The sequence below is a fragment of the Dermacentor variabilis genome, chromosome 1 (assembly GCF_050947875.1).
Source record: "Dermacentor variabilis isolate Ectoservices chromosome 1, ASM5094787v1, whole genome shotgun sequence".
NCBI classification, from domain to species: domain Eukaryota; kingdom Metazoa; phylum Arthropoda; class Arachnida; order Ixodida; family Ixodidae; genus Dermacentor; species Dermacentor variabilis.
This window is the reverse complement of record NC_134568.1, coordinates 278,597,792-278,610,590: the sequence shown is the minus strand read 5'-3', so window position 1 is coordinate 278,610,590 and position 12,799 is coordinate 278,597,792. Positions and strand designations below refer to the sequence as shown.

The window sequence follows — 12,799 nt, the reverse complement described above, 5'->3', positions numbered from 1 at the left end:
CGTTATAGGAAAGTCCTTTGTTTCAACCGCGGACTCTTGTACTCGTGGTCGCGGTTCTCAAGTGCAATAGTACAGCGTTTTCAAATATCTTGTTTTCCTTCTTTCGCATTATATGCATTTGAGACAGTGGCTGCCCTAGCTCCGCGACCTTTCTCCTTATCCTTGTTTCTTCTACAGCTAAAAAAAAAAAAAAAAAAAATCTCGCTCGATCATTATTTTTAATCAGTCCTTGGTCGGTACCGAAACTTTCTTTAAATTCTTCCATTGCGTGCTCTCGTCATCTTAATACAATCTCTGGTAAACGGTCATTACACGTGCATTGAGACGTGAGCCTGCGGAGCTCGGTGAACGTCTTTCTATTCACTTGTGTTGTATCTACAGCCATTCTTTATTCGGAGATTGAAAAGACCGAGTATCGTTAGGGAGAATACGCGCAAGGGCAGAATGTTCATAGCTCTTTGTGTGTGTGGTGGGGGGAGGGGTGTAAGAGAGAGAGTTCATGGGCTTACCGGTTGTATTTTTCCGTCGATCAACGTATTTCCGTACATTGCAGAACAGGCGGAAGATGCGCTCTATTATTTCACTTATTGAAATAATACCCTACCTTAAGTATGCACGACCTCGCGTGCTGGGTACGTGGGTGGTTGCGGACGCCCAACTAAAACTGTCTATTAACGGATATCTGATGGGAAGAAACGTACGCATGAAAGCGCGGTTGGCTCTAGAAGCTTTCGTCCTTCAAAATGATACGGCGTATGTGGTGTTGCTTTTTCATCATCTACTGCAGAATTGAAACAGCTTTTGCTTATCTGTATAGATATAGTACAATGAAGCGTTGCCGAATTCTGAAACTTTAGAAACTATCTCCTACAGAAGTTATTGAACTTCTCTGACAAAGAGAATTCTTCTCTCGAAAGTGTTAGCAAAATTAAATTCAAAGTCTCAGAATTCGACAACGCTTCATTGTTCCATCTGTTGCCTAAAATACAAGTTGGCACATTGGATTACCATCTACTAATTCTCTTTCTCTTTTTCACGAAAGAGGCACAACCAAACTGCCGTCTGTTGGGCAAGCTGTAGAAATTCCGATTGAAGGGCTTCTGTGCACTGTCGCTTTGACAAAATGGTGAAATTCCACATTATATTGCGTGCGTCTCTCGAGAAAAAAAGAAAAAAAAAAGAGAAATCTAACTCATGTCGGTCGGTATCCATTTTTAGTATTTTTTCTTTCCCTCCTGAACCAATGCATCTGCATGTACGTTAAAGGTACGTGATTTTAATTCTGTGGTTGGTTATGTTATCGACATTTAACTGGCTAATTGCTTCTGTGCGGACAAGTACTGCAAAACGTAACGGGTATACAGGTGAACGCTCTCTTTGCATGGCTTGTAAGCATTTCTTTGAATTAACGTAGTTTTGACGTCATGACCAAGATTAGCATCTTTTACAAGTTTTTTTTTTTTTAGCATTTAATCCGATTGTTTCTTATTGGTTCAGGCACGTCGCTGGTCACTGCGTACTAAGTCAGACAGACATAAACCGGAACGCGTTTCTGCGACCAAAGTACTCTGGCACGTGACTCAGCGGGAATTCAAACGGCACTGCGTGCGCAGTTAGCTCACGCATGCTGGATGAAACATGCCTCGAAAATAGCAGTTTGACCTCGTCAATTACGAAGCACGTGCTTCGGCCTTTTCCTACACGTCTTCTGCCGTTGTGTGCGCATGTTCACCATGTCTTGTTGCCTTATGAACTAATTTTGCGCCACTTCATGCATGGTAGGCCTTAATTGCTCATATGCTGCTTGGTTCGGGCTCTGTTGTGAACTAATGTTTCCCGGTGTGGTATTTGCTAGTTTTCCAAATTTTTATTATATGATCTCGATGTTTGTGGCTCAAGCCTTCAAATATAATTTCCAGTCTGACTAGTCGCCTCTCATCTTGCCTTTCCCAACATGCTTTCACGAAAAGAAAAATCGGAAAATTCCGAGATCGCACTACATAAATTATGACAGTGAAGGAAATCGATGCTGGGGCTTCGCTAGCCATATGTTGGCACACTACGTATGACATGTGGCTTACTGTGGTACTTGATTTCTGTCAGTGACAACTACTTTATTCACTCATTGGAAGAACTCTTCTAGCTTATTTCAAATCAACACACAACGTCTGATGAACGCCGATGTTGGCGCCCGGGATTCACGTGAGGCTGTCGCTGTAGCAGATACTGGTGTGCGCGTAGATAGAAAGATAAGATGCGTTGGGCGCAGCCGGAACCAGTTTTGTTTTCGGTGACTGTGCACCTGCAGCTTAGTTCAACATTAGTGCGCCTCGACTCCGCTCCAGCTGTCAGCTGTCACCGCCGCCGGCGGCAGGAGAGGGGGCTGCCCCGGCGGCCGGCAGGGAGCGCCTCTAGGCGGCCGCCCCCGCGCGTAGTGGACGCACCCGTTGTGTCCCCCCCTCCCAACTCTCTCTCTATCTCTCTACACGCTGCACGCTGCTTCAACTTTAGGTCGGCTTCGATCCGCTTCCTCGGCGGAGCACCTCCCCCCCGGTGTGAGCTCGCAAACTTGCTTTGGACTCTCCCAGCGCTCTTTGGCGCAGGCGTGGGCGCTGCGGCGCTCGTGGACCTTTCCGCGCGCTGGGGGTGGCCGCGCGAAGCAGTCCCGAGCGCGCGCGCATTTCGCCGGGGAAGATGGAACGACGGATGCCTGGAGGTTGGGGACCGGTGGAGAGACTGTCTGCAGCATCGGGGCTGACGGGGAAAGGAAAGCTCTCGGATCGATGCGCTTTCGTGTCCGACTCCCCGAGTCGAAGAACGCACTGCGTGCACGGAAATGTGGCTACCTGGCCTGGAGAGCAGAAAGAAGAAAAAAAAATTAGGGCGGAGAGTTTGATTCAAGAGTTCGTTTAGAGCGCCGCCGCTCTGAAAAGGTGTAAAAATGTAGGAGGCGGAAGCGGGCCGACGTGATTGTCGGCAACGTCATGTCTGCTGAGCACGTGGCGCCTCGCCGCAGCTGATGTTTTGACGCAGACCGGAAGAGCCGGCAATTCATGGCCGTCATCGTCGCGCGCGTGCCACTTTCTCGGCATTCACTGGCCGGCAGTGCTACCTGAACAGCATTATAATAGCTTGGGCGCAGCGGGGACTGCTGCTTGGCAGCCGCATGCATCCTCCGTGAATTATGGAGATACGCTGTCTGACTGGCAGTCTGTTGACAAGTCGCTCTTGAAAAAGTAGAAATTACTCTCTACGATAGCAGCATGAGACGAGTAGTCTTCTCGCGTCTCGTTGGTACAATGCTACATAGTAACTTGAAGGGCAAGTCGTATTGATTCAATTCAGTATGCATAGGGATGACGCTGCCAGATTTGAGAAGCAGACACTATTTTAATGTCGCCGTCACCTAAACTTAGTCATGTTTATATGCAGGCAAAAACCATGAATGAGACGGGGGAGGAGGGGCTTTTGAGTTATATTTTTGTGTTTCCGCCAGATTTCGTCTTTGGCGTCCGCGCTTTGAGAAGCAACTGACAAAAATGACGCGTCTAGCGAACAGGTCGGGTAAATCAGAAACTGGGACGTTCAGCCGGCGTAATGATAATTACACTTGTGAAGGTAACACTCAGTGGCTCTTTTCTTTTTCTTTTTTTTTTCTTTTAGCAGAGTTTGCAAACGGCAAGATTAACAATGGTATTCGGAATGTCGTGCTTTTGATCCCTAGCGAAGTCGAACTCATAATCGTAACCTGAACCGCCTATGTGCTACTGAAACTTGTTTTTCTGCTTTCTTTTAGGCGTACTAGAACGCGAGCTACGGCATGAGCGACGCACACGTGAACGTGTTGCGTTACTAGTGGCCAACGCAGTGAAGTCGAGCGTCGTGCGCGTCCGGAGAAAAACCATCGGCTTTACGCCGACGTGCCGATATCGAGAACGCTCGGTTACGCTGACGGCCGCACCACGGTGCTTGTCATACTTTCGAAATTGTGATATCGCAAGTTAGGTGGAACCTATCAGCGCCCTTCCTCTGGTAGTCAGACTGAAGTCTTTAATGTCTTTTTCCCACCTGCCATTTCCCTCTTCTTCACCCGCTAAAGACAAGCCGTGCAATTCGTACACGCTTCGTATAGAGTCATCGTGCTGTATTCCTAATATAGTAACTCTCGCTCCGTAATGCATCCAGCGCCAGTGTTTGGTTTTCTTCTATTCTAAATGAATTGTTGACAGTTGCGGATCCAGTTTTTTTCTTGTAGGGGGGGGGGGGGAGGTGAGCGGACGAGTGGTAATGAGTTCTTTACGTGCAGGCGGGCTCTCTTCAATCATCATTAAACCTTTCTTGTCTATGCCGAGCAAAATAGTAGCAATAGCTGGGAAGGACTTCGTAAGTTTGTCACGTGCCGTACGCTGGCGCTGCGCGCACAAATTTTGAGAGGGGCGGGGGCCCCGGAGGAGGGAGGGTCAGGACATCCGGACATTCCCCTTGGATCCGCGTATGGTCGTATGGTTATAAATAAGTTGAAGATACCTCGGTAGCTCCATTTTTCGTTGTTCTTTCGCAAAAACCGAAGAGATCAAAGGGCGAGATGAAAAAAGAAAAGAAAAAGAAAACGTACGCGCATACCCTCTGACTAAAACTCGGAAAGGGGCAGTAATGAGCACCATGAAGTGAATCAGGTGGAAAGTGTAGCGTTGTGGCACTAAACAAAATGTACATGCCGTGGAAAGACAGTAAATTCAAACAAAAACTCGTCTACCCTTCTTCTCAGAGAGCCCCTCTCTCCGCAAGCAGAGACCACGTCACAGCCTTCACCTCCTCGTCACCTGCACTTCACGTAGCGCAGAAATACAGCCAGCAGCAACACGGACTACGCGGTGAGAGAGAGGGGGGAGGGGGGCGTAATAAAGAGGCGGTTCATCACATGAACGTCACCATCGCCCTCGGCTGCGATAGGGGAAAAGACCGCGGGGTCGCTCTCGGGCGCTGGTCGAGGCAATGAGGGAGAAGAGCCTCTCCTGCAGCTCGCAAACTTCGCACTATCGTCTCCTAACATTTCATTTGCTTCTATAAAACCCGTCTTTATCATTACTGCGATAAAACGTTCTCAAGACTGCGCTTTACAAATTGCACCAACATTTTCGACTGGGCCCCTGGTGACGGTGACGGGCTCTTTTACGAAGATCCCTAGGTATCCGAAAGCATCCCCAACGAATGTGGAGGCGCCCCACCGAAATACAGAGAACGCTTATGAGGGCTTGGTCACGGCCACACAGTCCGCATAGAATATCGCTGCCGCTGAAAGCATAGCGTCCGTTCTGCTTTTGTGGCGCATGTCGAGACAGTTGAGTTGGCACACACGCCTCTTGTATGCGGAAGCACGGATAGATAGCTATGCACATAACCTGGGATATAGCAGCTGCATCATTTATAATTTAATGCATTAGTAAGCGATTTATTTATTTATTTATTTATTTATTTATTTATTTATTTATTTATTTATTTGAAGCGTGTATTAGTATATGGTGTCCGTCCATGCTGCCGCAGTCAAGTTCGGGCTGTCAAAGCATGGCCTCCGACGATATCGTGCCTCCCCTCTCACCAGCACCAGGTGGCAAAAAGGCTGTGCCCCACAAAGTTATGCGTGCCCCGCAGCATTGACGTTGGGTGGCATGAACAGTCGAGCGCCGAAGGGAACACAATCGAATAGAACACAATCAAGCGCAAGAACAAGTTCGTCGGAGGCCAGTGCTGCTGCGCGTGTAATATGGTAAGCCGGGTGTTTCAGGGACGACGGTCTTTAATAAAAATTGAGGAATCGAGTCGCGATAATAATTTCTGCGCAACAAAATTTGCAGCAGTGGAGTACAAATGAAAAGTCCCTGTCGGAAGATTTATCGGCGTATAAAAAAAACTATGATTCGTTAATTAACTGTTTAATTGTCAACAGCCGTCAATAATACCAGTTTGACGTTTGTAGTTAATAGGGAACTCATAACAAACGCGAAGCGCCCCAAGCCATTTTCAAGGCGAAACCGCGTGCGTCAGAAGCGCGCGTAACCACGCGGTGACGTGCGGGGCGTGCGACATCCCGTGGCGAGCTGGCAGGAGCGCCGAGCTGATCTGCGTGAGGCGATCTTGACTTGCGGGGCGCGCTTGCTTTGCGCGTGTCGTCCGTTACGAGAGAGTGCGAGACAATGGTCGAGTGGGCCGAACCCGGCGCTATCCCACTGCGTGTGGAAAAATCGGGCAAGGGCGCTGCGAGCCGAACTGGATTGACCTTTTGACAATGCACCGGATAACTGAAAGCAGCCGTTTATAATACAGAAGCTGCTTGGTGTTGCGGACGTACAGTTGGGAACGGCATTACGTTTAGGTGTGAAGTGTAAGATAAGCGTAACGTGTCTTTTCTCAGAAATCAGACTCGAGAATAACTTCTTTCATTTACACACCTAGAAAAAGTCGGAGGACGCAGCTACCGTCTTTTTTTCAAATTAAAGTTTTGCGTTTTACGTTTGGCGATACGATTATGATGCACCCTGTTCAGTTCTCATCACCTGGGGTTCTTTAACGTGCACCTAAACAGAAGTACAAGAGTGCTCCTTCCATTTCGTTCCCATCAAATTCCACGACCTGGTTTGAACCTGTGAGCTCGAATTTAGCAGCGCAACGCCATATCCACTATGTAGCTACTAATTAGACTACAGCGCCACTATTTTTTTGCTTTTGTTATTAAATATGGATTGCAAAACAAAAATTCACGCGGCTTAGGGGCCAATGATTAGCATATATAATAGCCACCCAAAATTGTTTTCGGCACCCGGGATCCGACCGCGATACAAGAACCCGTGCCAATTACTCCGCATTCTGTTACGCGAGAAAGACGGAAACATGAATGAAATGTTGCACTGCAGTACTTTTTTTTTCTTTTTCTATAAGAATACTTCGCTTAAATCTGAGTACAGGGCGCCGAATGGGGCAGATATGTTGTATCTGTTTGAAACGGCAAGCAGGAAGCTTACATATGTTTTTCCCTCCGCGCTTCGCGAGACCTATTGATGGAAAACTATATGCGTAAAAATGCACACGATAGATACATGCTGCTTGAAGAACAAGAAAAGAGAAAAACAGTGCCCTTCAACTCTGTGAAGAAGTATGACCAGCGAAGCTGTGTATGTGGGCCCCTTAATGGCGAACTGCAACTCCGCCGCGGGTAGGCCCGGCATTCCACAATCTTCAGGATCGGTACACGTAGTGTTTAACGCCTGCTTCACCTCAGCCGTGGGTCGGCCCGGAATTGCACTATCTTCGGGATCGGCGCACGTATGGGGAGTGCTTAACGCCTGCTTCACCTCCACCGCGGGTCGGCCCGGAATTGCACTGTGTTCGGGATCGGCCCACGTATGGGGAGTGCTTAACGGCTGCTTCACCCTCGCCGCGGGTCGACCCAGAATTGCAATACATTCGGGATCGGCGCACGTATGGGGAGTGCTCAACGCGTGCTTCACCTCCACCGCGGGTCGCCTCGGAATTGCACTGTCTTCGGGACCGGCCCACATATGGGGAGTGCTTAACGCCTGCTTCACCCTCGCCGCGGGTCGGCCCGGCACTGTCTTCGGGATCGGCCCACGTATGGGGAGTGCTTAACGGCTGCTTCACCTCAGCCGCAGGTCGACCCAGAATTGGAATACATTCGGGATCGGCGCACGTATGGGGAGTGCTCAACGCGTGCTTCACCTCCACCGCGGGTCGCCTCGGAATTGCACTGTCTTCGGGACCGGCCCACATATGGGGAGTGCTTAACGCCTGCTTCACCCTCGCCGCGGGTCGGCCCGGCACTGTCTTCGGGATCGGCCCACGTATGGGGAGTGCTTAACGGCTGCTTCACCTCAGCCGCAGGTCGACCCAGAATTGGAATACCTTCGGGATCGGCGCACGTATGGGGAGTGCATAACGCCTGCGTCACCTCCGCCGCGGGTCGACCCAGAATTGGAATACCTTCGGGATCGGCGCACATATGGGGAGTGCATAACGCCTGCTTCACCTCCGCCGCGGGTCGGCCCGGAATTGCACTGTCTTCGGGATCGGCGCACGTATGGGGGGTGCTTAACGCCTGCTTCACCTCAGCCGCGGGTCGGCCCGGCACTGTCTTCGGGACCGGCCCACGTATGGGGAGTGCTTAACGCCAGCTTCACCTCAGCCGCGGGTCGGCCCAGAATTGCACTGTCTTCGGGATCGGCCCACGTATGGGGAGTGCTTAACGCCTGCTTCGGGATCGGCCCACGTATGGGGAGTGCTTAACGCCTGCTTCACCTCACCCGCGGGTCGGCCCGGAATTGCACTGTCTTTGGGATTCTTTTTCTACACGTGAACCCGGTAGTGGGAAAATAGCCCTTAACTGCTTCCCTGTAATATTTGTTATCCAAATAGAACCGTACAATAACATTGTATAATAAAAGCCGACACTGCGGCCGTAATGCATGCGCAATCACCTAGCGGCATTTAAAAAAAAATGAAATTAAGAAAATAAAGAAACACATTTATCATAACGCATAAATACCTGTCATATACAATTATATATATATATGCAAGCATTGTAAGCTTGCATATAGCTTGCAATTATTAAATTTTCTTTTGAGGAACCACAGTTTTGTGAGGCCGGCTACACAGATATTCGATATATGTTCTGACCACGTGAGCTTGTTTGTTAGCGTAACGCCAAGGTATTCAAACGTGTTAACTTCTGAATGGGATAGTTATGAATTGAACATGCAAATGCACTGACTAGCTTTTTCCTAGTAACACGGAGTAGTACTGTTCTTTTTTTTTTTTTTTGAGTTTAGAACCATTCCCCAACGATTGCACCGATCTCCAATTGCACAGATACTGTTTTGTAGCAAGATGTGATCATTAGCAGGTGATATATCTTTGAATATTATCTGTCACTTATCCCATTACTTAATATCACTTATACCATTAGCTGTGCCAACTATAGTTTGCGCATGTAAATGCGGTTCGGTATTTTTTTCTTCTTGTAACTAAGGGCAACAATCGTAGGTCGTAGTCGAAGTTCAGCTGGATTGCGGTTAGCGTTTACCGTACACGACGGCAATCTTCTGGCAGCTTGGTTAATGTCTGAGATTATAATGCGTACTTTATTGGAACAGACACACAGTCACGCACAGAGTCAGCGAAAGCGTGACTTGTTGAGAGCATAACGACGTCACATTTCTCCATGCACCGTATATTGACACGCGGGCTCAACAGTGAGTCCGCAGATGCTTTTCAAGAAATAAACCTAGAGTTGTCATACATTTCAGTAGGCTTTCGAAAGTCGCTGGAAAGCTTTAAATCAAAGTACTTTTCACAAAGCTAAATTTCTGCTGAAAAGTTTCGCTTGAGTTCTTACCGCATTATTATTATTATTATTATTATTATTATTATTATTATTATTATTATTATTATTATCATCATCATCATCATCATCATCATCGATGCGCTTTCTTTCTCCGCTATACGCCGAGCTATCAAATTTTGTAAAAATAACGACGTTTTCATCTCGCATCTGTGGAACAAGAATAATATGACTCGAAGGAAAGATAGTGCTAACTTATCAATGTTTTCTCTTCTGGTTCGGTGTGGGCGCGGCTACCGTTCGTGCATTTATTTTGTTGAATGACAAAAATGCTAAGAGCAGGCTGTTGCTTCTTGTTGCAGTTATGTAAAAAGAAATCACTCACACTGTGCGCCAAGTTTCATTGGCACACGCCGTGCAGTGTTGGAGAAAAACGTAGTGCGTTCGTCGTCTTTGCGAAAAGGGAAGACGCGAGCGCGTGGCGAACGGGCTCGTACCGGCCACGTGTTGCGAGACGCCGCTACGAGATGCGAAAACAAAAATGCGAGGACAAAATGAGAGAAGGGCACCGTCGCCGTTCCTTCTACCGATTTCACCCCCGCCACGCGCGTTTTTTTTTATCTTGTTCTCTCTTGTGGCACGCCCGCCAACAATAGCGATTCCATATTAATTCGATATGAACGTACTGCACTATCGCAGCCTAGGAAGCAACCGGAGTAAACAATGACTATGACAGGCAGCATGATCGCACTATCAGATTATGGCGTTATTCTGAGCTCGTGAAGTGCCTATGCAGAAACCTGCAAGGAGCGAGCGGTGTGGGCAGTAGAAGGAACGACAGCGCTCTCTCCTTTTATTTTTGCATGCCATCGCTGTGGCGCGCAGCGTTCGGCCGACGAAGCTGTTTGTAACGCGTGCGCATATTCCATTTCATAAGGATGACGATTCTATGCATGGTTATCGAAAAATATGGGCTCTGAAAGAAGTCAAAGCAAGCGTGTGCGCACGCAACATTACTGACGAAAAAAAATTTATCCTGGCAGACTTGTCGGTCCCCTTGCAGTATCAGAAGAACTCAAATTCCGGCAATCTATTCTCTGGACGTTCCGTCATATTCGTCGTGGCGTGACGTGGGCGTGGAGCCAACATTGCGGTGTCGTGGGCGTATGCTGATGATTACCTTTCGTAACTTGACGCAGTCGTGACGTTTGCCTAATACACTGTTGTGAAAGCAGCGAAACCTAAGCACTTGATCAAGCAGAAGTTTCGCTCTTCGGTAAAAATAAGACCACCGAAACATCAGAATCTTTCCAGAAAAAAGCGCCTTTCATGACCATTATCGGCGGCACAAACAAGCTGTCGTCTGCTACGTAGGGCAGGACTGCAAGATGCAGAACAAGTCGTCGACTCGTCGTAGCCGGCCACCAATGGGATTATTTTCCCGCATCGAGCCAGCGTGAGCGATCGCCCGAATGCGGAGAGAAAAAAGCACAATAGCGACGCCACAGGCGTTCGCTTGCACAACGCAAGCGCCCGCGCTGCCGGCTTTCGTTCGTTTTGCTACGGCGCCACGTTATCAAACGTCCAACGCGCGCCGCCTTGTGTACTTTTATTTTATTTATTTAACAAGGCGCCTCGGTCGTGGCTTCTCATATTGTGAAAAGCGCGTGGCGGCAACACAAACGCAGAAAATCAACATTGTTGCGAAAAGTGCGTCGCAGTTGGTTCGTATGTTCAACCATTAGTATTTCTGGTTAGCGTTATTACTATTTCTTTTTAAAGAAACGTTTGTTTAAAACACCTGCGTTGACACCCCCGACAGCAATGCGAAGTGAATAGCCTGAATTGTGAAAAATAAAGAATGGAATAATAATAATAATAATAATAATAATAAAGAAAATGCACAGCCGTAACGGCGACGAAAATGCGGGCGGTGCACTTGCCTGTCGGCCGTCATTGCATGTTGGCTGCTCATTAACATACGTTGCCGCGCTCGTCGCATTCCACATTGCGGCGGCGCATCTCTCTCTCCATGCACCCGCCGCGGTTGCTCAGCGACTGTGGCGCTCTGCCGACGAGCACAAGGTCGTGGGCGCGATTCACGGCCGCGGACGGTCGTGTTCGAGGGGCGGTTTCGATGGACGCTCGAGCGTGTTCCGTGCTTTGGGAAATTGAACCCCGTAATTTATTTCATATCCCTACATATGACGGCAGCTCAACGGAATGTCGCGTGGCTTCAAAAAAAATGCCGTTGACTAAAGTATACCTTATCTGTGTCGGAACTAATTAAGGCTAATCAGCAAGCCAACAGATCGACCATCTTCGTAGGTCGCGTACAGGGTGCGGCAGATATTTGAGAACAAACACCTGAGTGAGCCAAAAAACGTCATTCCTCTTTTCAAAGAACCAATGTATTTGAACCAGATTTGCTGCGAAGATCGCCAACTCCGTTGTACTGCGTGGATTTCAATTAATTAATTCGGCCGTAAGCTTCAATCACGGCCGCAACTCGGGTTCGAGAGCGTCTATACAGGCCTTAATAAGGTACCACTGCTCGTTATGAATGTTGCCCATCGTGTCCGCGCTTGCTCCAAGGAGATTTTGTTGCTCTGAGGTTGCTCGTTAGACTCTCTTTCAGCAACCGGTTCATGAACAGCGTATGTAACCCGGAGTCCACCACTACAGCGTGCCTCCTAACCAAATCGTGGTTTTGGCACGTACGTAAAACCCCAGAATTCAATTAGGTACGTGATGTAGAAGCACTGTTGAAACGAGCTGAAGGAAATACAGAAAAAAATGCCTCCGTTTCACGAGCACATATGACATGTCGACTGCGTTCTCAAATACTTTCCGCACCCTCTATTTTCGCCAAATAACTGTAGCGACCTTGACTATCGTTTTGTGTTAAATTTTTTCAGAATATATATATATATATATATATATATATATATATATATATATTCGTGTATGTTGGAGGGGGTGAGGTGGAGGGCATTCGCAAGTTGTCTGCTCCAAAATCGTGTACTACGTGCCGCCTGCTGTTGAAGTTATGTTCCATCCGCCGCCATGATGGCGCTGGCTGGCGCACCCGGGGCTAGCTTTAGCCACTCTAGGAGTGCTCGAATAGTGGAGTATTCGAATAGAATACGAACAGTAGGAAAATTCTGACTTCAAATATTTCACGGAATACCGAATCCGATATAAAGTGGGCGGAGGGACAGTCCTAGCCGTACCTCAGTTCAAGGTTGAGATGCCTTTTTGTATAAAATTGGACTCACTAGGGCATCGCGCGCGTCATGCGGGGTCGTGGGTTAGGCTCCCGCCGGCAGTAAGTTGTTTCTTCCATTTTTTCCCTTTTTCCTTCATTAGGAATACGAAGCTTATCGCAATTTTGACTTTGGTTCTTCTTCTTCTTCACTCAAAAAAATAAATAAAATAAAACGCTTA

The 12,799-nt window shown here is 48.1% G+C and overlaps 1 protein-coding gene and 1 long non-coding RNA gene across 3 annotated transcripts in view; one reads left to right on the top strand and one right to left on the bottom strand.

Moving 5' to 3' along the window:
• LOC142565493 (LIM domain-binding protein 2-like) overlaps window positions 1-12,799 on the top strand; it is a 398,298-nt gene that overhangs the window by 296,041 nt on the left and 89,458 nt on the right. The window lies entirely within an intron of this gene.
• Window positions 2,109-12,799, bottom strand: part of LOC142573784 (uncharacterized) — a 35,643-nt gene continuing 24,952 nt past the window's right edge. Inside the window, exon 3 of the long non-coding RNA XR_012826356.1 lies at window positions 2,109-2,851. This is a non-coding gene — a long non-coding RNA (uncharacterized LOC142573784). The remainder of the gene's footprint in view (window positions 2,852-12,799) is intronic.